The sequence below is a fragment of the Triticum urartu genome, chromosome 1, assembly GCF_003073215.2.
Source record: "Triticum urartu cultivar G1812 chromosome 1, Tu2.1, whole genome shotgun sequence".
In the NCBI taxonomy this organism is placed as follows: domain Eukaryota; kingdom Viridiplantae; phylum Streptophyta; class Magnoliopsida; order Poales; family Poaceae; genus Triticum; species Triticum urartu.
The window spans coordinates 58060737-58068309 of NC_053022.1; the positions used below are offsets into that span (position 1 = coordinate 58060737).

General features: G+C 47.8%; 1 long non-coding RNA gene across 2 annotated transcripts; it reads right to left on the reverse strand.

Moving 5' to 3' along the window:
* Positions 1 to 802: 802 nt before the first annotated feature.
* LOC125547102 lies at positions 803 to 3839 on the reverse strand. 2 transcript variants are annotated; one of them, XR_007300663.1, is made up of 4 exons: positions 3705 to 3839; positions 3208 to 3438; positions 1625 to 1889; positions 803 to 1502 (listed from the first exon to the last, which is right to left on the reverse strand). It is a non-coding gene; the product is annotated as an uncharacterized LOC125547102 (long non-coding RNA). The 2 variants fall into 2 exon arrangements; XR_007300662.1 differs by lacking the exon at positions 3705 to 3839 and having other exon boundaries at positions 3208 to 3693.
* Positions 3840 to 7573: the final 3734 nt, after the last annotated feature.

Sequence of the window (7573 nt, forward strand, 5' to 3'; positions counted from 1 at the left end):
TCGTTCAATCGCTAGGAGGTTCTCACCACCGCACGTATAGGCCCTGGTATTCCATCAGTATCTTTTTTTACCTGGGCCCATGGCCCACATCTAATGAGTAATAAATATGACCCTGTTTCGTGCTCCAAGGCCAGCTCGGAAGTCCTTTGACGACACGAGCCGTCACAACTCGAGATTCTGGACTAACGGTGTTTATTGTATCCCAGTTGCAGCCACCAGCTTTCCCCTACATGATTCACCTCTTCCTCATCCGCCGGCACGGAGGAGATTAATCTGGCCGGAGTAAAGCCATCGTAACCATACTAAGCTGTGTGTAGCACATAAGCATTCATATTAGTGTTTGTATTATTATTAACCTGGCCGGAGCAGTTATTCTAAAGCCATCGTAACCACCAAAATTGATTCTTCTGGAGTACATAATGTTTCCGTTTACATTTTTGTGCCCCAACTTCTCAATCAGCAAGGCCGCCACAAATCATTCATGTGTACTGCAGAGTACAGACCAAATTCTGATTTTACATACCACTCACACTCTACAAGTAATTTCAAATCAAATCTCCAATTTGTCATTTCATATCGAACTACATCCATAATCCGCAGCAACCATGTAATTAGGCCATCCTTGTTGTATGGCAAGCTGACTTGAGTCATTTCACCTGCATGACACTAATCGCTCAAGATACTATTGTTCAAATCAACCATCCCACAGCATGGGCTGCATTGCTCAAGGCAAGACATTTTTACAATACGAATTTGTTGCTAAAACACAACTTTTCCAATGCACAAGGTACCACCAGGAATCAGTAATGAATGCTGCAGGTGCATTTTTTCTGGACACACCCAGTGTAATTCAGAGTGTAGTACACTTCCAGTCTGCATCTTCAGCGCAAACTCCATACAGTTTTTGGTACAAGGGAACTGACTCGCTAACTAATGAGCGAATAGCTAATCACACTACCTAAAATTACATCACTGCCTGACTCAACAAGTTACCGTTCTAATTCTTGTCAAGTTCTACCAGTAAACACTATCCCTTTCTTCTAAGAGCACTAGCAAGAATTGCAAGTATGTGTACTGCCATACCTTTATGTTCATCCGGGCGTTTTAAGGTTCGTACCATACATACATCGGCATTTCCGCTAATAAAACCGAACCCGTATGTGGACCAGGAATTGAATGCATGACATCCCGACGCTGTACTCGACCGCCCAGATAACGATCACACATTCTCAATTAATCCAAAAAAGACTCCTGATAACGATGTACACCTTGGCAAGGTTGACGTTGTTCTGTCTCGATTGCTTGATCAGGTCTCGGGAAAACACATAGATGTGCTTTGTGAGATGACCAGTGAATCGTCTCTCCAAAATTCGGCAACAGCGAGTGATTGTGCTTCTCCCTGTGTTCAGAGCTGTACCATCCATTGCCCTCTGTTCTAGGCAATCTTATCGACACAGGACACTCACATCGATAGGATCTAGTATTCTCGACTCCAGCTTTACCTTGAACATTGGGTCAATTATTGCAAATCAGACCAGCGTTTGCAAAATAAAAATAATACATCCAACGGAAAACAAAGCATCAACTGCTAACAAAACTTGTCACTGGACTAATTAGTGCTTACCGAGCAGCCACACCCAATTTTCTGCATGCATTTCGTTCTCTCAACAATCAGCCCGCTCTGCCCATATCTTATTCTGAAACATTTCTTTCCAAGAATACACGTTGTAAAAATCATCCGCCTCCCCGAGTGAGTCGAAACTTGTCCCTAGTGTCGGCGCAATCACATTTTCGAGGGTTCTCTGTAAAACCCTTCACCACTTCCTCGAAGGCAGTCACTAGCCAAGCCCACAGACGCCCTGCAAGGCGACGCTGCATCTATACTCACCCTGCAAATATTACCAGCTCTCAGCACTAAGAGATTCAGATAAAATTAAACTGCAGAGTCCATACTCCCTCCGTCCCAAAATAACTGTCTCAAGCTTAGTACAATTTTGTAATGAAGCTATTACAAATTTAAGACACTTATTTTGGAACGGAGGGAGTACATTATTAAGCATCCAATAATTTTACTTTCTCAACAGGAGTAGTCTCAGACAAAATTAAACTACCATACGACAAGGTCATTTCTTCATCTAGTGATACATTCGTTCTTGTTTACCTAACAATCCCAATTGTATTGCTCTGCGGTAAATCATGGAACTAGTTTACACGTGGTCAGCCAAGCAATGAGAGTGTGTTGCCACAAAATCAATAGAGGGGTTCTTATTGCAGGTGGATTAGGTTAATACCACGACCCCTATTTTATTCCATGTTTTTCCCATATCCTGGGATTATGTTTTATCCCCTACCCACTGTTTGTCTTATTATTTACTCCAGCAGAGAACTGGCGGTTCATATGATTTCAACACAGAAACACTAGCAAGACACTGAGTACACTTTTGAATCTTGCCAGAGCGAGTGATGCAAAGCTAACAACACTATCAGGCATTCTATGGTTTCTGCAACTTAACTGTAATGCATCGGGCTCGTTCAACTATGGAACGCACCTCTTAGTTCATCCAAATTACGAGCCACGGCTCATCTTCAGTTGGGTTTTCTACGAACACACTCACGGCCTTCTCAAAAGCGCTTATGCGGGTTGGGCAAGGTGTCAAGCTTGGGGCAGAGGCTCCAATCCTCAACCTAAATGCAGTTACTATGATTGTGTCAAACAATTTAACCCACTGAATATCAAGTTGCACATGAAACTACTGAACTGCGAGAAAATTAACCGTTCAAAACAGACAGTTTGCACACTAATTCTTGTCAAACCATGGTGTACTCCCAACAGAAATTCAACCAAACTGTATGACCTTACAAAGCATGAAAACATAGTACTGTAAATCTTCATAGCAATGTTGAATTTAACTTCAATTCAGAACAGTCAGTTTGCACGCTAATTCCTGTCACACCATGGAGTACTCCCCGCAGAAATTCAACCAAACGGTATGACCTTAGAAAACATGAAAATATAGTACTGTAAATCTTCATGGCAATGCTGAGTTTAACTTCAATTCATAACAGATAGTTTGCACACCAATTCGTCTCGCACCATGGAGTACTTCACCCGGAAATTCAACCAAACTGACCTTACAAAGCATGGAAATATAGTACTGAAAATCTTCATATGAATGCTGAATTTAATGTTATCGCCGAGACACTGACCTCTTGTTCCAACCAGGAGCCTGGGATTCATCTTCCCCGTCGACAGCTCAGAAGTGGGAGGCGAGCTGCCCCTTCTCACTGCTGCCGCTGCAGCCACGCCGCAGATCCACCCTTTTGACGGTCACACCCGTGGCCTCGTTTAGCGCCACCTCGACCACTGTCCGCCTGGTGCCATGTGCCGGCGTCCCTTCCGGCACTAGACTCTCCCCAACCTCCTCAATCAGAGTGGATCTGGGAGAGACAAATCACAAAAGCTTAACCGCCGGAACTCGATGCTGGAAAACGCATAAGGTCGATTAACAGCATCGGATCGACATATCTCCTGATTGGTTGCTTGAGGAATTCCATCACCGTCGGCCTCCACTCCCTCACTCCCTTGATTTTGAAGTTCAAAAATGACGGACGCGTTTGGGGAAGAACAGACTCGCCCTTTGACCGGAAGCACTTTTCCGAGCCGCGGATCAGACAGAAATAGAGGAAGATGATCCACGACTCACCTCATCGGCGGTGACGGCCGTCCAGAAACCCGTCCGCCCGCGCCGCTAGCCTGGCCCATGAATGGCCTCTGACCCATACGTATTTCACTACAGTTCTCTTTTACCAGCAGCCCTTTAACGCACCGTATAAACTGTTGGCCCACATCCCCATGCATTAACGAACGGAGAAGATATCGGGCATATATGTGCTCGTGACCAGTTACTCCGGGTCCTGGTACTATTGTTTCATGGCGCTCGCACTTCATCTTCGATGTCCATTTCACCCATGTGTTTGGCAACCAGCTGTCTCATCAATGTCGTCGGCAAGCTTAACCTAATCCATCTTTAATTGAATCTGCTGCTATCATAATTTTGAGTCAGTTGTTCGGTAGATGAGTACGTGATATGTGATCAAGGAGTTATTTTTTTCTCAAATACGTGAGATATTGGAAGAGATACATACGGAAAGAGAGATAGAGAGATACGTGAGAGATCTAGCGGGCAACAACCGACCAATTTTCTTTAGGAAAATGATTACAATAATATATTTTAAATCTGAGAATGTAATTTCTTGATATGTGATAGATTAGGAGAGAGACATGAGGAGAGACAAAGGGGGATACGTGTTATCAAAGAAAAAAAAAAGAGGAGGATACGTGAGAGATCTAGCAGGCAACAACCCGCTTATTTTCTCTAGGAAAAATATCACCATAGTAGATATTGTATAAGCTGGACCCACTTGACCAGGGGACTACGTGTAGGTAGGGTCATGTTTACATGTGTTTTGGATCTAGTTTTGACCGGAAAAATTCAGAAGATCTACACCGTAATAATTCGGCCCCATCAGATAAATGGCTCATAATTTCTGATTAATGTGGTAATTTCCAGCGAGTATGTAATTTAGTATAGGAAGATCTACACCGTAATAATTCGGCCCCATCAGATAAATGGCTCGTAATTTCTGATTAACGTGGTAATTTCCAGCGAGTATGTAATTTAGTATAGGTATAGATAAGGCGAGGTAAGGCTACAGCAATAAGCCGCCCGACGGCAGCACTGTAGCCATGCTTACCACGACAAAGCCCCCGTCACCAAAGGCGAGGCAACAGTAACCAGCCTCCGACAAGACCCCCGAGCGGTGGGACCGGCCTGTCGACCAGAAGGCCGGCAGCCGGCGGGGTCCACCAGTCGACGGGTCCATCGGTCGGCGAAGAAGCCGGCCAGCGTAGACACAGACGGCTGGGGCCCGCGCCCAGACTGATTACCATTGTACCCCTGGGGGGTAGGCCTATATAAACCCCCCAGGGCACCCATGCAGAGGGATCCCCTTTTTTGAATAGTTTTAGACACCGCATTGAGGGAAGAAGCGGGCAAGCCTTGCCCTTCTTCATCCTTTCACCGAACAGCTCAAGGAGCCTCTTGTAGCTACTTGTTGATCTAGTGACCATGCGGAGACCCTGCAGAGCAGCAGTAGGGGTGTTATCTCCACGGAAAATCCTGAAGCTGGGTAAGATTCGCCGGCGTGCATGTCTTCGCCTTATCCCGTTTCCAGGTACCGGCGATGTGTTATTGGCTCCCACAATGATAAGCCACCCGTTGGCATATGTCGCACCAACCACCCGACATGGCAGTTTTTTTTGCGACGCAAGATGCGAAGTGGCAGTTTTTTGAATAAAAATGCCTACCTCTGAAGAAACTGACAGGCTACACTATCGATCCTACACGGATAAAAATGCCTACCTCTGAAGAAACTGACAAGCTACACTATCGATCCTACACGGATAAATAGCGGATCACACACGTACTACCTCCTTTCCGGTTTGCAAGGTTCAATTCAAGAAACGACCTACTCGATCCTACACGAATAAATAGCGGATCACGCACGTACTAGTACCTCCTTTCCAATTTGCAGGGCTTAATTCAAACCTCTCACCAACCAAGGTACTCCCTCCGTCCGGGATTTATTAGTCCCGTGAGCAAAGCAGCAAGACCAAGGCATGGCAATAATTAACGGCATGCACAAGTTTAAGCCTAATTAATTCCAGGGACTTAAGTGGCTGCATGCGTGCCCTCGGGCTGCGACTCGTTGCATGCTGCTTCGCGTACTGCCTGCGAGCGATTCTGAGTGCCTGCATGCAGCCGGCCGTAATTAAGGCAGCTAACTGATGCGAAAAAAGATACACTTTTAAATCCGTGGAACCATTATTGACGAGGGAGATGATTCGAGTGCACTCGTTTGACCGCCATGCCGGCGTGCGACCCAGACGGGACGGGACGGCACAGTCATAATTTCAGTTTCTCTAGTTTTCCACGGCAAGCTGGCGCGCTAAGCCATTATGCATTGAACTCCGATGACCGTCGCGCTACCTTCCGCCTATAAGTACTGTTTCCCGGCCTTCTCAGGTGCCACCGTGACCCAACTCGCCATATCCTCATAAGCCCCCACCGACCTGACGTCGCTTGCCACATCCGCCATGCCCCCGCCCGTCCGCGGTAGGCGACGCCGGAGGCGGTCACCGCCGGAACTAGTGTTCGGGTTTTCACCGGAAGGCAGACGGAGGGAGGAGGCATTCTATCTGTCTTTAGATGGCAATGCGGAGATCGAGGAGTTGTTGGAGCGCGACCGCATGGCGGAGGAGCAGGAGTTGTTGGAGCATGACCGCCTGGCGGAGGAGCAGCGTATCGCCGATTTGCGCCGCCAGCGGGACATGGAGCAGCAGCGCACCGACGCTCTGAGTCGCGAGCAGAGCGCCCGCAACTGGGCCGACTACGTGGAGGCCGGCGCCCGGCAAATAGCCCTAGAGGCTGTCGGGCATGCACGCGTTCGCGACGCCGATTTTTACTACCAGCTCGTCAAGTGGGTTTCCCGCTTGGAAGCCGAAGCTTCGGTGGACCACGCCGACATGGAAAGGGCCAACGCGCGCGAGCAACGCGCCCTATCACACCTCTGGCAAGTCCGAGGCGAGGCGGAGGATGCCGGTGCCGGCGTTTAGCATGGACAGCAGATGGCGGCCGGCATCGTCTAGTTAGCTAAGAGTAAGTTAGTACTTGTACGCTACTAGAGTGTTAGTGGGAGTAGATAGTTAACTTGGCTATGATGGTTGTCAACGTGGAAGTTCAGTACTCTATATGTGGATCAGACCTGTTACTTTGCTCTGAATGTTGAACATTCCGTTTGAACGTATGGAATGGGCTGTTATTTTTTTAAATGGGTTGTATTTGTCCTCCACGGTTTAGAGGCTGACTTGTGGGCCTAGCAAGTTGACGCGTACACAATCAGGAGATGATTGTACGTGGAGAGGATGACAGCAGGGACCCGCCAAGGTCATGGCAGTACGCAAGCAAGTGCCTCCTTATTTCAAGCCAATAAAAAATGTCTCCTCCTAGTGGATTTCTGACATCTGGGTCCCATGCCATTGTCAACGTAGTCAAAGTGCCTGACAGTCGGGACCCACCTGGTCAAAGTGTACGTAGCGTTGTCATTCTGGTTGCGAACGTGTACGTACATATATATTGGTGGATATAGAGGCGCGCACGTAGCATATACACGTACGTACAGCGGCTAGGGTGCAAGAAAAAAAATACGGCCATGTATGTGTACATACGGGCGGGGTCTCGAACGCCTACTCGCGCATACGTACGGCCAGGGCTCGTGTACATGGCTGGGTCAGAACGGAGAAACAGGGTCGTCGTCGTGTTCATGGGGAGGCAATGGAATGCGTCCTGTTCATGGGGAGGCAACGGAATGCGTCGTGTTCATGGGGAGGCAACGGAACGCGTGGGAGCCAACCGGCTGGGTCAGAACGGAATGCGTGGTCGTGTTCATCGGGAGGGCTTGGACGGAACAGGCACTGGAAACAAGGCCTGGCGTACCGCAAAACGGAGGAAAC